This window comes from Globicephala melas, chromosome 7 (genome assembly GCF_963455315.2).
Source record: "Globicephala melas chromosome 7, mGloMel1.2, whole genome shotgun sequence".
NCBI lineage: Eukaryota > Metazoa > Chordata > Mammalia > Artiodactyla > Delphinidae > Globicephala > Globicephala melas.
This window is the reverse complement of record NC_083320.1, coordinates 85150545-85168345: the sequence shown is the minus strand read 5'-3', so window position 1 is coordinate 85168345 and position 17801 is coordinate 85150545. Positions and strand designations below refer to the sequence as shown.

Genomic DNA, 17801 nt, shown 5'->3' with positions numbered 1-17801 from the left:
CTATGTAAACCATGCGAGGCAGGGACCTTGTCTTTGTAACCCAGCATCTAGTTAGTTCTGAATCAATGGGTGTTAAATGAAGACAAACCCATATATGAGTGATTGGATGATGACGAATGCTGTTTGGACTCCCTAGAATAAACCACAGGGATTTTCAGTGGGGTATTAACATTAGCCTGAGAAGCAGAGTGTGCTCCTGGACAGAGCACAGGTTTGAAGTCATCACTCTCCCAAGCCCTCCACTTACCAGGAGTATGATCTTTGCTGAATTCTGAGGTTTTTGGTTTTAGCTGCTCTGTCTGTGACATGGGCATAACATCACTCATGGCCTGTGTTGCTGTCAAGATTCAACGATAAAATGATACAACCTGCCTGGTCCTGATTCAGACTACATTGACTTATTTATTTATTTATTTCAATTTTTAAAAATACTTACTGATGGTAAAGTACCCATAACATAAAATCAACTATCTTAACAGTTTTTTGTTTTTTTTTGCGGTACGCGGGCCTCTCACTGTTGTGGCCTCTCCCGTTGCGGAGCACAGGCTCTGGACGCGCAGGCTCAGTGGCCATGGCTCACGGGCCCAGCCGCTCCGCGGCATGTGGGATCCTCCCGGACCGGGGCACGAACCCGTGTCCCCTGCATCGGCAGGTGGACTCTCAACCCCAGCGCCACCGGGGAAGCCCTTAACCGTTTTTAAGTACACAGTTCAGGAGTGTTAAATACATTCACATTGTTGTGCAACCAATCTACTGAACTCTTTTCTTCTTGCAAAACTGAAACTAGATACCCATTAAACTACAACTTCCCATTCTCCCCTACCCCTGGCCCTGGGAACTACCATTCTACTTTCTGTCTTTGTGAATTTGACTAGTCAAGGCACCTCATATAAGTGGGATCTTACAGTGTTTGTCTTTTTGTGACTGGCCTACTGCACTTGGAATAATGTCTTCAAGGTTCATCCATGTCATAGTATGTGTCAGAATCTCCTTCGTTTTTAAGGCTGACTAATATTGCATTGTAAGTACATATAGACCACATTTTGTTCATCATTCATTCATCCCTGAACACTTGGGTTGCCTCCACCATTTGGCTATTATGACTAATGCTGCTATGAACTTGGGTGTATAAATATCTCTTCAAGACCCTGCTTTCAATTCTTTTGGGCATACACACCCAGAAGTGAAATTGCTGGATCACATGGAAATTCTATTTTTAATGTTTTGAGGAACTGACATGCTGTTTTCCATAGTGACTGCACCATTTTACATTCCCGCTAGTGGTGCACAAGTGTTCCAATCTCTCCACAACCTCTTCAACGCTTGTTATTTTCTCTCTTTTTGACAGTATCTAGCCTAAAGGGGTTGAAGTGGAATCTCATTGTGTTTCACTTTGTAGTCTCCTAATATTTAGTTATGTTGAGTATGTTTTTACGTGCTTTTTGGCCATTTGTATTTCTCCTGTGGCGAAATGTCTATTCAAATCTTTTGCAGACAATATAGAATTTAAATTGATAGCAATAATAATATGACTGCTACTGCTATGGATGACCATTCATTAATCTGATAATTTTTATGTGGCCTCATCTGTGCCAGAGCCCACTCTAGGACTTAGAGATACAACAGAGGGAACAATAGACAAAAATTCCTCCTCTCAAGGAGCTTACGTACAAAATAAATGAGTAAAATATAGAATATGTTAGGAAATGATAAGAGTAATGGAAAAACCAAAGTGCAGAAGGAAGATAGGAATTGGGAAGGGATTGGGTTTTAGATAGGGTGGCTAGGAAAAGCTTCCCTAAGAAGGTGCAGACAGTTTTGAAGAAAGTGAGGTAGTGAGTGGTAGCAGTATCCAAGGAAAGAAATTTCTAGACAGGAAACAACCAGCACAAAGCCCCGAGGCAGAAGTATGCCTGGCGTCAGTGTCAGTGCCATTGGGCTGGCGTCCAGGGAAAGGAAGGATAACAGGAGAGGAGGGCTGAGGTAGGGGGGTGTGTGTGTGTGCACGCGCACACATATGCCCAGTCAGGTAAATCCTTGGACGATTTGCCAGATAAAATATAGATGCTCCATTAAATTTTAATTTAATTTAATTTCAGTTAAACAACACGTACTTTTTAAAAGTACAAGTATGTCCCAAATATTGTATGAAACATGCTTGTACGAAACATTCATTAAACTGGGCCCTTATATTTTTATTTGCTAGATCTGACAACGCTCCTCGTAGGTTATTGTAATGACTAGCTTTTACTCAGGGTCAGATGGGAGTAACACCATCTGATTTAGCTTTAACAAGGTCACTTGCTGCTGTGTTGAGAATATACCCCAGGGAAGCAATAATAGAAACAGAGAGACCAGAGAGGAGGATGTTGCATTAATCTACACAAGAGATGATAGTAGCTTGGACCAGAGTAGTAGCAGTAGAGGTGGTGATAAGGGGTCAGATTTTGAAGGTCATTATCAATTTTATACATGTGCTTCTCCTTCTAGGAATTTTAAAAGAGAATATCCAAAGCAGGCAATGTTTTGTCTAAAGGAATGACTCTTCATTCATCCAAAAAAACATTTATTTAGCATTTGTACTGTACTAGCACTGACACCATACTAGCTGCACACAGTTAAATAAAAACCCAATCTCAGGACTCAAGGAATTTGTAGTGTAGCTGGCAGAATTCCGACTATGTGCTGTCTGGTTTAGGGGAAATACTCGAGGCAAACATGCTTGGTACCCAGAAGTCCTATCAAGTAGATGGCATCCATTATCTTATAAGAAGGGTGGCCATATAGTTTATCATCCAAACTGGGATACTTCTGAGACTGAAAGCTTGTGTTACTAATAATTACTTCAGGTAAAGAGCTGCAAATCAGCACTGCCCCAGGCGAACTCAGATCTAAGGTCTTTGTACTCTTGAGGTCCACTCCAATAGTGGTCTTGAGTACGGGTGGTGAGAAAGGGGCATAACATGTCACCGACTTGTAAACTTTTAAATGAATTCCCATGGTTTACCTATCAACCACAAGAAATAAAATATTTATTATCTGAAAAATTAGGAATAACATGCAGGCAAAATAAAGGAATATTGGCCACAGGGCAAGATGTTTGTATGTTTATCAGTTGGTTTGCCATAGATTATCTGGATGTGAATCTGTAGTTATCCTTATAACAAATGTTCCGTTCACTGTGTAGGGAAAAAACATGGTTAAGTGAAATTTGATCTGACTTATAAAGAGTATAGAGAAAGCTCCTTATGCCTTCCTTTCTTTGGATGGTATTATTTTGGCTCGTCATGTCTTGCTTGTTGAAAAGTGCTTGTTATTCTTACTAAGTGACTTAAGGGTTTTTAGACATCACTATTATCCTTAGACCAATGAGGAAAAAGCATGTGAAGTATGTACAGCTTTATTGCAAGTTTTATGTGCTGGAAGTAAGGTATATATATCCTACCTTATGGAAGGAGTCTATTTTCTGCTACTGAATCAGGCCTGGGGGCTTTTTGGTCACTGCAGTGAGAGTGCTCATGAGTAAATGCAGATGCATTTTAGTGCATGGTAATGTGATTTTTAAAATTGTTCAAACAATCAATTTACTGTTGTCATCACATCTCTTCAGATTTTCCAGTGCAAAGTTGACACCATTGTTCTTATTAACAATTAAAAAAAAAGTTTTGGCCCTCAAGTTTCCATTATAAGGGATGCATTCTTGAAGTTATCGTTACATTAAAATTCTCACTACAAATGAAGCCAGCTAAAAATGTTTACCAACTTGAATTGAGCTCATCATGTTTTGTTTGCTGAATAGTGTTTTGTGATTTCACCAACATAAGAATGAGTCTCCAAACTATTTTTAAAAGTAGAGCTTTTACTCTAAAGAAGTGCTTGCCTCATTTTCTTCGTGCTACTCCAAACAAGATGTTGTTTATTACTTTGAAACACTATATGTAAACCCCAGGAATATGTTAAATATGATTGAAGTCTTGGCTGTCTTTAACAAATTGAAGTTTCCAGAAATTTAGCTGTGTTTAAAAACCAAAGCCATGTTTTCAGGAAAGATTTCTATTTCCAAATATGTGGTTGCCCAAACCTTTTATATTTTCATGTCAAATTCAGCTGCCAAATAACACACACTGTACCTTAGCTATAATAGCAAAACACACATAGACTTCAGATTTGAAGAAGCACTGCAAGAACAAGTATGATCATATTTCTTGAACTCGTGCTATGCATATGCATAGAAGTGTGTTTTAGCGTAAGCTCTGTAAGGCACCGGTCACTTGTACTGGTACAGATTGACATGCACAGCACAAGATTTGTACTGTGTGACAACTGATCTGGGAAAGTACAGGAATTCCTAGCCAGACCAAAATAGGAGGTCAAGGAAGTCGCTTTTATAATAATAGTGGTTATCTGTTGAATGTGTGATCTGGCAGTGATATGATACTGACCATAGGCGGTTATGCATATTTCTAAACTGGTTGTGATCAAGCCCGGAGGAAGAGAAATCCCCTAGTTTGTGATGAAAGGCTACTTATTGCCCTTTTATTTCCTTCATATGCTTTACTTAATCATTTATAAAAGACAAATTAAAAGTGAATACTAATTTCATTTTGTGTTTTATTCTGTATTCTTTCCTACACGTTAGGGATATCTATTAATACATGCTCTTAATAGTTTTGGCACAAGTTCAATGTCAACGAATGAATGAGGTACTCATTTTATAGTCTTCTTAAGGGACAATAATGTGGTTCAGTGACAATGTGTCTTTATTTCTTTGGGGGCAGGGTTCTCTGATATGAGTCATAAGGGATAGAGACCTATTAGTTATTTTTTTCTCAGCTAGTGCAATGATGCAAAATTTTTGTTCCACTATAATGCATTTTCTTAGAATGGCATTATCAGGAATAGTGTATAGATTAATGCCTTAGAAACTGGTTGATCACATGGGACTTTATTTTCCTTTATCCCTTCAATGTGACTGAAAACTCATATTCTATATTTTCATATCAATGACAATGTGATGACACAGCAAAGGAGTTATATTGGCTTGCTGCACACATCAACTGTAGTCTTCTTTTCTTTGTGGAAAAAATATGTTTATTTTGAACAGGAAAAAAGAAACTTGAGCGTTTTAAGTATCAGGAAGGCGACGTTAGAGAGGATGTTGGCTGTTGTTGGCTGTTGTTTACCTACTCCGTGGGCAGAACAAGGAGAAATGGGATTGAATTTTAGTAAGACAGGTTTCAATTAGCCATGCAGAAGCACTTACACAACACACCACAATGGGTTGCAATGGCTACCTTCTTTATTCCCAGGGACTCCTCCTGCTGTATTCACCAGGGCTCAGCACGGTGCCTGGCACAGAGAAGGTGCTCAACTAATATCAAATGAATAAAGAGAAAGAAGGAATTAGGGAGATGCTTATAAAAAACATAATAAGGTATTAATTTTAAGGTTTAACAGTGCCATTGTTTTAGAACATCTGCAAGGAAATCAAAATTGTAAATATTGAAGAATCTCCCTGGAATTTTAAAATGATAACAATATGCCATATTTACCTACACAGTTTCCATTTTTTCCTCAGACATTTTTCCTTTAAAGCAGTACAGTATAAAGGATATGGAGCTGTCATATTGGCAGTAGTGGGCTGGGAGACCTCTGGCTCCAGCACAATTCACTACTTGTGGAGAGCCAGGGCTATTAGCTGCAGTGGTTGCCTTCAAGAAGCCTCTGAAGATGGAATATTCTGGAGACGTTAAGAGGTACGCATTTTGCTATTTCTGAAGGGTTTTTCCACTGAGTGTTTTTATTTTTTTTGTGGGTGAGAGGGAATGTGGTCAGTTATATATTATTCTTTCTAACGTTCAGCTGAACCTCAAGAGAGGATTTTATTTGAAAGATGTAAAAAAAAAGCTTCAAGCAAGGAGCCAAGTGTAGCCACCAGACACTGAGGAGTTCTGAGTGCTCAGAGAAGGTACCCCTTCCACCACATGTGGACTGCTTGTCAGAGGACCGGCCAGTGCCAGATTCCAACCAGAGAAGGCCAGTCAGCATTGCACAGTGCCCAACCCTTGGGTTGGGGTTTGGTGGCTCAGGCTCCAGGGACTTCTGTGCTAGGTTTCTGGTGCAGATGGTATCTGGGGCTGATACGGGTGGGGCCATCTCATTCATTAGGAACTGAAGGCACTCCAGAGCTTACAAGTTTCATGGGCCTAGGAAAATATTTAAGGCTTGATCACAATTATATTGGTTGCAAATTATAAGAAATACAAAATCCAGACTAATAAATACAAGCAAAATGCAGCGTTATGTCAGCTTCGAAAAGAGTATCGTCAAAATATCATTACATTTGAAAACAGTTTTTAGGTTAAACATTTCCACTCTGCAAGCCTTCTTCTATGTGCTTGATGATGGGTTGAAAATAGTTGATTATAAATTTGGCGTATCACTTGAGAAACAAAATTATAAAGATTCCTTGAAATAAAATGATAAACATTGCTTCAAAATTTTTACAGCAAAATGATTTCACTTAATGTGGAACGTGAGTATATTTTAATCCGTTTGATATAATTGCTCTCTAGAAGTAATGGTACGTGGGGTCTGCAGATCATTTAAGCAGCCTCAAATCTGGGAGACTGAATGGGAAAAAGTATGAGGTTAGGTATATTTTAAAGGGTGCTAAGAGAACATTACATAGATCCCTAGCAGTATTTCCTTATAAAGTGAAGTATCCAATGAGCCCCTTGCTTTCAATGCAATATTTTATGGCATGCAGACAGATGCGATGGATCTAATCCTTAAGTATATTCTACTTGATAGCCAACCTGGATGAGGAGAAGGTGAGAATTTGACCTCGTGTAAATAATGCTGTGCAGTGCACCTTGTGATGTGTGCTTTTATGTTAAAATGCTTAAAATTGGTTTAATCTGTACAGCCAGGACAAAAGCTCATTGTTTGCTAGTTGACCGTACTCCTTTGGCATAGCTTGTGTGTTGGGGAAGGGAGATGACAACTGCAGTTTCAGTTAGAGGAGTTGTCAGTGGATGTACAGCTCTCTCTGAAGTAGAGTTATTTCTTAGCATGCTCTGAGCTTTGCCTGATAATGTGAAATGACTATTTTAAAGTATGTTTTATTCCTTACATAACCACACTGTTTGCACATCAACAGATAAGAGTGCCCGGGTGCCTCCATTCCAGACTGCTCTTAATTATGTTTTTAACATCCTAGAAGGGCTATATTTGTAATTCAGTGAGTCCTTCAGTGCAGGCCATTAAATTTTGTTAATTAATATAGTTGTCTAGTATTTAGATAGAATAAATTACTCATTTTTTATTTCAGTATCTTGTATTCTTAACACATGCTTCTAGCTGTGACAGACACTCAGGTGTACTTATGTAATAACAGCTTTAAGTTTCATTTTATCAATGTGCACACGTTTTGGATGTCATATTTCTACAGTGCTTTTAGCTTTCGCACCTTACTCTTTTTTCCTTTCACAGAACGCTATGAAGTATTTGTTGCAAGTATTAGTTTCATTCTTGATAGATGAGGCAACTGAAGGCATGGACTGTTGAAACTAGTTGCAAAGCCACAGTCTTTAGTTAATCCCCAGGGAGGGGCTCTCTCCAGATTTCCAAAGGAATTCTCCCACAGCCTTTGATGAAAAAAGGCAGGATGTAGAGTTTTAGTGATTAATTCTCCAGCTCCATGCTCTTCCCTGGGTTAGCCCAATTCAAAGCGTCTTTAGGTAGAAGCGAACCCACAAGCCCCATTAGGAAGGGGCCCCGAATGTCTTGTCCACCTGTGTTTCCTGGGCACAAGATCATAATAATGACTAATAAGCATTCGTTGACTCAGTGAATGAGTGAATAAATGAATGGGAGTAAAGGCTCCTAACAGAGGTTTGCCAATGGCGCCTGACGCCCTCTGCAAAGCTCAGGAACAGTGGGCCTCTATCTGACCAATGACATGGCACAACCTGTGAGGACACCACCATCAAAATGGCTCTCTTGGCCTGGCTTTGTCCTCTCTGCCCGCTTCACTCGTTCCCCTCGGGGCATCTTGAGACCTGGGTCTGGTGCAGAGGCCACCAAGTTTTGATCTGTTCCTCTGCATCAGAAGAGGTTAGGAAGCATGAATCCTATTCAGATTGGATGAGGTAAGTGGAAGGGGGCTAAATGCCTCCCAGGTGGCGATGGGCTGGGCCTTACAGCAAAGGCATAGAGGGCGTTAGCCCTAGAACTGTGTCTGTGCGGCACTTCTGACCCACATCTGCGTGGTTCAGCGTGCCTCTGCTTCGGCACCAACCTCTCCTTCCTTCTGACTTTTCCCGGAGACAGCTAGCATGCTGTCCCCGCAAAACGGCCTTGGCTGAATTCTGCTGGGTGCAATGCTGCTGCCCTAAGGAAGGTGCAATAAACAGCCCTATGCGGTGCCTCGCACTGCGTGCTGGGAGCACATTGCTGAGGTTACTGTTCCTTGGTCTCTACCGAGCCTTCTCGAGGAGGGGCACAGGGACAAATTTCTCCATGGTCTCATAACCAGGAATAATTGCGTCTCTCCTGAGCAAATGGCTTCTTCTTTGTTTTAGGGAGACTGCAATTCATGTAATGGGTCATGTTTCCCTCTTTATGTAGCCTGCCTGAAGGCTCAGGTTCAAATTTACAGCCTACCCCCGGCAAGTATGTAAGACTTCCTTGCAAGAATTTTGTCTCTCTTATTTTCACTGTGTTTTTCCTTAGACTCATTTTATTCACCTATTTTAAATTTAGTTTATCTTATTGTATTGAATGCATTTTTGTCTCTTTGTATTTTGTTTGTTTGCTTTTTTAATAAACCAACTTAAATTCTTTTAAGAAAAAAAAAAAAACAGGGTATAAAGAAATAAAAATAAAGACCAGTGAGTTCATGTAACACCTTTCAGTTTTTTAAAAAATTCCCCAGGCCTTAATTTCATACCTTTTCCTCCTCTGATCTCAACATCAGTCCATCACTGTCTAGTGTCATAATCCCTTCTGGAATTTTTTTTTTTAAGGAATTTGACCATTATATTAAAAGTAAGGTGTTAATAGCTGATCCCTACAGCTGCTACTTTCTAGAAATGTGAATTTCGCTAAATTATTTAATCTTTTTCATTTGTAAGAAGAGTCATAATATTTATTTTGTCTGAAGGTTGTGCAGATTATGTGAAATACTGTTTGTAAAGTATCTAGTACCTTATTTGACACATGGTAAGCCTTTTGTTTAAAACAATCTCATAAGTGGAAAGTGCACTGGACTCGGAATATAACGTCTCTGCTTTTTCACTCATTAGCTTATGACTTTGGGCAAATAAATTTTACTTTGAACCACATTTTAATCATATGTAATTTTATGGCATGGCTTAGAGAATCCTTACGGTTCTGGCTTTACTATTATTCTTGGAATCTAAGGCTGGCCCTAAGTAACCTGTGAGAGTGTGCCCCCATTCTGTCCTCCCTAGAAATGGCATGGATATATTCACCTGGGCAAAGAAACCTCTGGGGAAAAGGGATCCAGATCTGAAGCAGGGAAACAAAACGGTCCATCATGCTGGTCTTTATATTCTTCACTGGTGCTGATTATGATATTTGCAAGTGTAGTAGGGTCTTCTGGTATACCATGAATTGCTAGTGATTATAGTCCTGAGTTCAAGTGGATTTCAAAATACATGCCATTATGGTTGCTGCTCTCTGTAGTGAAATGGTGTGTAACCCAGTCGTTTGGTGAATACACGGAGAGGTAGCAGTGGAACAAAGGGAGCTACTATTGCTGGTCAATGACCCTGTTGGCCAATGACCACATTTGGTTCAGTCATGGAGGCAATCAAAACAAGTGTCTGTGTCCAAGATATGGTTTCTATTCAGGAACTAATGGGCAATAGGAGATCTCCAAAGCAAGAGGGAACTCATTTATCAAGAAGAGAAATAAGAGTTTGTAATAGATAATGTAGAAGAATCATCTACACTGAAATGAAGCTACACTCTTAACAATTCAAGGTGCAGGGGAGCTTTGTGGTTAAGAGCACAGAATTCTTTAGTGTGTGGTTTTGACCAAGTTACTTAATCTCTCAAAGCCTGAGTTTCCTCATATCTCAGAAGAATATTGATACCTCATATGGTTGTTCTAAAGAGATAATATAAGTGCCAAGATATGTTACTCATGGGTAACTATTATTATTAAAACTATAAGTACTATTACAAACCTCAAATTCACACTGGACTTCAAGGTTTTGCTACCCCTAATCTAATAAACTATACACACTACAAGAATAAATGTTAAAAACAAACCATTAGGTGATCCAATGGTTTGTTGGAGTAGAGTGCATATGCAGAGAAAAAAATTCTAATAAATGTTTGAATCAGTGTACCATGTCCATTAGTTTTTGTCTCTGGGATCTCACTTTAAAAAGGTCGCCATCTACTTTTGCTTTTGGTTGATTTCATTCTGTGTGTATAAGTTGGGATTATAAAGTAAAGACACTAGTTTCCATGAACTTCCCCCACAACTCTATAATCCCGTTTTTTCTACTTCTTTTGAAGCTTTCATCTCCTACCTTTGTGTGGGGTAAATGTAAATTAGCTCAGCTTGTTTTAAGGAAGCATTATGACCCTGAATCCTGAAAACTCTTTATTTTGTAACATAACTTTAAAAATGGTAAAAAAACTAACCCAGAAGAAAGTGAGTGGTAAGAGACTGTGGTACTACTGTTACAAAAACAGAGAAACCACTGAAAACTAGTCTGGTTTGGGCTCAAGTATTTTTGTTTCCGTGAGCTTTAACTTTTGCTTGGTCCACTGAAAATTCAGAGAAATTTTGAGATTCTAAGTGGTAACAATGTGTGGTAGTTACAGCCTCAGAACAGAGCACCTGGGAGTGGTGGTTTTCTTGTGTATCACTGTTTGAATCTTTCAGAAGAGAAGTGAAATTCTATAATCCAAGTTTCATTGATTTATTTAATTTTGACCCTCATTTTTATGTGCAATCTCTCCTATGTCAAGTCACATGCTGGTCCATTTGGATTTGAAAGTTTATAGATAATTTTGCAGGCAGTATTTTCATAGAAAAGAAATTAGAACTGAAAACTAGGATTCTGGCTGCCTGGCACTTAAAAATCATGATACCCTTAATTCAGTTTTTAAAAGATGTTCCATATTTATTTATTGATTATTGAATTAATGCACTAGTTTTTATAAGTAATTTCTCTGCATTATTTTTTTATTTAAAAACTTTTGAGTTGTGGTTACAAAACAGAAGGTAAAATTTGCCATCTTAACCATTTTGAGTGTACAGTTCTGTAGTGTTAAGCACATTCACACTGTTGTGCAACAGAGTTCCAGAACTTTTTCATCTTGCAAAACCAAAACTCTAGACCCGTTAAATAATTACTCCCCATCTCCTCCTCCCCAACCCCGATCAGTTCAGTTTTGAAGTGGGGTATGTATATGTTTTGTGATTAGGTCATTTAGGTGAATTGCAAACTGTAGGGTACTGTGTGCTTACTTGAAAGTATGGACAAGAGGCAAGCATGAGTGTTCTTAGTGGGTACTGCTATCTCAGAGCCTTCATTTACTTAATTGAAAGTGTTTAAATAATGCTCAGGGTCCTGGCTGGGAAATGAACATCATGGAAGAGGTTTAAGTGAAAGAAAGAACGAGTGAGGTTCTGACACCCTGGTACAGATCTCCTCCACTTACTTAAAAAGTCAAGCTGATGAGATCAAGTCATCTCATTGGCTATCTACCATCACTACCTTCATAGCTACCATGTACTAACATGATGGGTGAAATATGGCAAGATAATAATGATGATGATGGTGTTGATGTGACGGTGATCATGAGAATAGTGATCACTTAGATTCATGGATGTTCCATCTTCTATCAGATCTCTTGCCTGATAATGTTCCAAAGTTTGGAAACTGTGTTTGATGATACTCCTTTAGCCTCCACAAGGTTAAATTCATAGACCTCATGACCTAGAGTCACTTAAGACTTGGTTCTAGAGTGTTTCAGGTACGTTTTACATTAAACAAGTTTTTATGAGTCAATCTGGGAATTTAATTATCATTTATAAACTTGTTCCCTTGCTAAAAATGTATTTTGAGTCCAAAACAAATAAATTAAAAATTTTAAGGAAATGATCCTTTAAAGTAGGAAATTATCTCAACTTGTTCTTGTAATTCTATATCAGCATTTAATAAAATATTTTAATTTGGTTTTGGAATAAAAGCTATAGCTTAATTTTAATAATGGAGAACAGTAGGATACCTAAAAAATGAACAGTATTGCGTATAAGTTCTTTGAATTAATTAAATACAAAGTCATTTATATTTAGTTATTTGACTTCGAAATATAGGGTAAGTTTTTAAACTTTGAATGTTTTAATGATGTTTTTCTTATTTTGATGTTAACGTGAATTTTTACATCTCTCAACTCACATATTTTGGCTACTCTTGGCTAATCCTGAGTGGTAGGGAGAGCTAACCTAAAATTAAAAGTGTGTTTCAAACAATCTACAAATTAGTTGATCCAAGCACAGATAATCAAGTACAGATGGTATTAGTACTACTTAGGTAGTGATGGGCTACAGGAAAATAGAATGAGAGGAATATGCAGTTTGGGTGAGCTATTTAACTGAATCTGGGTGGCAATATGCTTCTGAGAGTTTTTTAAGCTCTTTCCAGTGGTGGAGTATATAGAGATAACTCCAGTATTAATTATAACGTTGGCATACGAAAAAAACCCATATGCTACATCTCTTACCTCATTCATTGCTTGTACTGATGAGCTGATTTGGTCTCTAATCCTGGGTTCTTTTCGTTTCTTGAAGCCCCATCTGATTCCCTCTCTCTTCGTTGATAGGGACACCCTTTCTGGTTGGAGGAAGACCATTTTTAAGACAAAGGAATATGGGTGGCTGCTCTCCTCTGCTAGGACCTACACCAGAGTTAATATGGTGAGTGCACTCTGACCAGACTGTCATCTACAACTTGGGGACATTAACCAATATGGAAAGTGTCCAGGGATATGTAGAAATGACACCAGATTAGAACCCTAGGGGCCTTGTGGATAGGTTTAAGGAAACAATAATAATTTCATCAGTATTTACCAACAGTTGAATGTTTTCCATGTGCCAGGTGCTGTATGTATCATCTTGTTTAACCTTTACAAAACCTTATAAGGTAAATCTTCTGACTAATCCCATTTTGAGATTTAAAAAACCCCAGAGATTTAGAGAAGTTAAATCATGTTCCTCAAGCTTATGCAGGTGGTAAAAGATCTTGGATTCACCCAAAGATTGCCAGACCCAAACACAAATATGTCAGTTATCCTGCTAGTGTTGCTACAGTGGTGGTGGGGATTTGAAACTTGGTTGCTGTACTTTGGGTGACCATTTTGCCTAGTTATTGCCAATTAGTTAAGTTTGAAGTCCTTTACAAAGTTCTCCTTTGTTCTGCTTCCTTCCTCTTTTTTACGTCTGGTTATTTTCTTTGCTCTTCTCATATCACTCTCAGATTGGACACAAAGGTCATGATTCCTGCTCATTCTTTTCCCTCACTGCAAAACCTGGATTAATTAAGACAGAGGAGCCAGAAATATGGTGACCAGTTTCTCTTCCTGTGCACTTTAGCCCAGCTATCAGGATGAATTTAGATTAGGCATACTCAAGGATATACATGAGTAATAACTATAAGCTTTCTCATAGATAACTGTATTGGGTGTGTTTAAATGTACAACTCTGTTTTTCTATTATTATGTGATATTTCATGTTGACTTGTCAAACTGAAAAATACCCATATTGATTTTGCAGAAAGCTTCACATGTGAGATAAATGCACTCAAAGACTCCTCACAAGTAGCTCTTTGGAGCTTCAGATGTGAAATGGATCATTCCTCAATCTGTAATAGACCCTTCTGTGAAGCTCTTCAATCAAACCTGAGAATTCAAGGTGAAATTGAGGGGAGGATGGGAAACCCCTACAGGGGGATTTGAGTAAAGCGGCTGAGCGAAAACCTGGGGTACTTGCTGAGTCTTTTCTTCATTTCTTTTCTTGAGCATAGGAAGACTGTCAATCACTGTGTGACCTTACATGCTGTATGTGTGTAATGCCTGGGTACAACGAGACAAGCTGTAGAGGACTCCCTCTACACATGCACCTTTGATTTCTTTCCATTTGTCGTTTTTTCCTGACAACCTTCAGGTTATTTTTAAAGTGGTTATTTTATACAGATTTATTATTTTATTATTAGAGTTTCTCTTTCCATGAAATTATTTATATTGTTATAGTTGATAGGATGAATTTTTTTTATCTTTTGAGAAAAGCATTAATAATCTTTTAAGAAAGTTAGTGATGTGTGATAACTAGTTAGAAAGAATTGTATTTTGTTAAGTGATGATCCTGGTAAGTACATCTTATTTAGAACTCATGTTTGTAGATCATGTAATGACTTTTAATTCGTTTGTTCCCAGTAAAGCAATAAGACAGATTTACCCCTACTAAGGGAAACAGTATTCTTCTGAAATTAGTTTTTATGTCACATTTTTTATTTATTTGGGGGCACATTTTCAATTGGATATTTCTAGGTTAAGTAAAAGAAACTCTAGAATTTTCAATGGGCTATTTATTTAGTTTGGGGGAGCTGTGAATCCTGACACCAAACTGAGTAATAAGAACTATGCTTTGGAATTTATGCTCAAATATAGAATATGTTTGATAATAGTTTGTGCTGCAGCTGCTGTGAAATGATTGCTCTCCCATATCTGTGTCATAGCTTTTCTAAGCCACAGAGACGGTGTTGTTTGTAAAGCTCGAATATTAGTATAATCTTAAGAGCAGCATATTAATTGCCCGGGAGGTTTACATATTTGTTCTACACACGTGATTAAGGATCACGGCATCTTTTACAGCATAATTTTAGAGATGGAGAAAATGACTATTGTTAATACTTGCTACTCTCAGTTTCCTCTACAGCAATGCCCTTACACCTTTCTTTTTCAGGCATTTTGTAGCATCCTAAACAGAAGGATATTGAAGGGAGCTGATTCTGCTTTGATCCTTGTGCTTGTTGTCAAAGCGCTTGGGATTGAAGAGACTGTTGGCTACAATTGACTGTGACAATTAGGAGATGATCAGAGCCCTAGAGTGGAGCACTTAAAGGGTAATTTACATGTCAGTTTGTCGAATAAAAAAAAAAAAGATATTCAGCTAAGATTTTTTTCCCTTCAGAGCCTTGTAAACTGCAATTTGTGCTCTGGTAAGAAAGACCTGGCAGAGGAGTTAGGATAGCCATTACCATTTGAAAAGAAGCAATCATAAGGCCGCTGCTGAGCCCTTTGTCCACTAAAAATGCTGATTTGCAGGCAGTGAGTGAAAAAGTGGAACCGTCACTAAATAAAACGTAGAGTTAGGTAACTACCTCCCCCCCCTTGGTGACTTTTTAATGTTGGTTAAAGGTGCTTTTTAAAAAACATATCTTAAGTCCTACACTTACTATCATTATAACATTGTTATTGGTCATGAATGTTCTTTCCTAAAAAAATAATAAAAGGATGCATTGAGGAAGTGGTAGGTGGAACACACGCCAACAGTCATTTGAAAGGCTAGAGCTGGCTATCAGTGGAATCTTATTCTTTTCCCTTTTGTACACCATCACAATTTTCTAGTCATCCTTTGCGCTATTTTCCCCCTACTGTATCAGGGTGCTCCTAGGTTTTTCCATTTTTTATTTATACTCCAATTTTAAAGTAGGAACTGTATTTCTAACCTTTGCATATTTAGCCTATTTGGGTGTATTTGGCTAAAAAATAATGTAGTTTCAGTCCATGATTTGCTATCCACATGTGGTCATTTCTATACTTTTCTATTAGGTAATCCATATAAACAAGTAAACAAAAATAGCTAGAAAGCTAAAAAAAAATAATTGACGGTAAATATATGGTGATCCATTTAACTGTCAAATAGAATTTTAAAAATTTGTTCAGAACCATTTTTGTCTCCCCTCACCCACTGGAAATCATTAATAATAAAAAATAATAACATAGTTGCAAGATTTTCATTTGGATAATTGTCTGAAGAAAAAAGTTAATCTATCAACATAAGCATCCTATCCAGACATTTAAATTTGGTGTGTGTATTTAATTCAGATACGTATTAACTTTCGATGGCAGATACATTTTATATTCCATTTTTTGGATACTCGGCTATGGTGAAGGGCATTTGCAGAAAGGCAGCAGAGGGTTAGGAATGAGTTTGTCTTTATTCTAAAACATTAGCCTTTATTGATGAGAGCTAGGAACATGCATGTCCTTCAAAAGCCAGAGTTTCCAGCAGCCAACTGCTGTTCTGGACACTGTATGTTGAGTTTTAAGGCTGCCCTTCCATTAAAGACGTTCACTACTTTCAAATAAGAGGGCTGTATTTCTCTTCATTTAGTCCAATACCTTAACAACAACACATTTTTTTTTCCCCCCAAAAGATGCCTTACAAAAGGAGTCACATTATACTTTTTGGAGTTTATGAAAATCACAATAGTCAATGTGGAGACAGGTTGAAAGAAGTCAGTAATTCAGAGGCAAATGTGGGGTCTCCTGTCTGCTTTGCAAGGAAGACCCTGAGCTTTTTTGTAAAGTTTTTCAACTCTCTAGTTTTCCTGTGTGCATGGCTCCCCTTGCAAAGAAGAACACACAGCAAGAAAAAAAAAAAAAGTGAATAAGTGCATAGGTTATTAAGTACAAAAAGGATAATGAGAGAGGGAGTCAGAGAAGGGCTGGGTTTCCGTAGCATGTGTCTGGAGAAGGCAGGCAATGGTAAATTTGTATCAAAAATCAGGCACAGCAGGAGGTGTTCATCTCCCAGGTAATGGGTAAATGATGAGCAGATGAGCCATCCTTATATTGATGTAAGTATTTTGTTCCAGCCAGTCACAATTAACTTTGATTTGTTTTTAACTTTCCTCTTATAGGTTTGCATTTAAAACACTCTTGGAGCACTAATTGTATAAAATTCTGGTAACTGCACATTTTCTTTTTAGAGAGGTAATGAGTGAATGAATGAAAAGGCAGGGATTATTTGCCATTCTAAGCGGGGATTGTCAGAACATTTCTACTTGACTGAAATTGTTTTGGAAGGTGAGCTGGAACAAGAATCTTGCAACTAAAATGAAGTGACTCTGCATGTGGTTCTTGGGTGTTTCTCTTCATCAAAGAATTCCGCAGAACTGCTGAATTACAAGTTGATTTAAATTTTATTTATGAGAGAATATTTAGGTGAATCCAAAGAAAACATTTTAGAGTATGCATATTTGACTCTTAACAAGTAAATAGGAGTCTTTGAGAGCTCATTTGGAACTATTTGAAATGAGTTTTCCTAACACCAACATGGTGTTTTTTTCAATATACAAATTGCCATGTTCTGACAAAATAAATTTTTGAAATGCTTTGAAAAGTTTTTGGAAATGTACCCAAGGAAACAATATGTAAATTGTTTGAGTTAATACACATGTCAATTTATCAAAATGCTGCCACTGATGTAGAGAATGTACTTGAGGACACTGGGAGGGGGAAGGGTAAACTGGGACGAAGCCAGAGAGTGTCATGGATTTATATATACTACCAAATGTAAAATAGATAGCTAGTGGGAAGCAGCCGCATAGCACAGGGAGATCAGCTCAGTACTTTGTGACCGCCTAGAGGGGTGGGATAGGGAGGGTGGGAGGGAGATGCAAGAGGGAGGAAATATGGGGATATGTGTATATGTATAGCTGATTCAGTTTGTTATAAAGCAGAAACTA

The 17801-nt window shown here is 38.0% G+C and overlaps 1 long non-coding RNA gene across 2 annotated transcripts in view; it reads left to right on the top strand.

Moving 5' to 3' along the window:
• Positions 1–17801, top strand: part of LOC115867049 (uncharacterized) — a 97364-nt gene that overhangs the window by 22478 nt on the left and 57085 nt on the right. For both annotated transcript variants that reach the window (XR_011377561.1, XR_009564474.1), the window contains exons 3-7: positions 5579–5756; positions 12874–12967; positions 13823–13960; positions 15011–15170; positions 17043–17139. This is a non-coding gene — a long non-coding RNA (uncharacterized lncRNA). The remainder of the gene's footprint in view (positions 1–5578; positions 5757–12873; positions 12968–13822; positions 13961–15010; positions 15171–17042; positions 17140–17801) is intronic.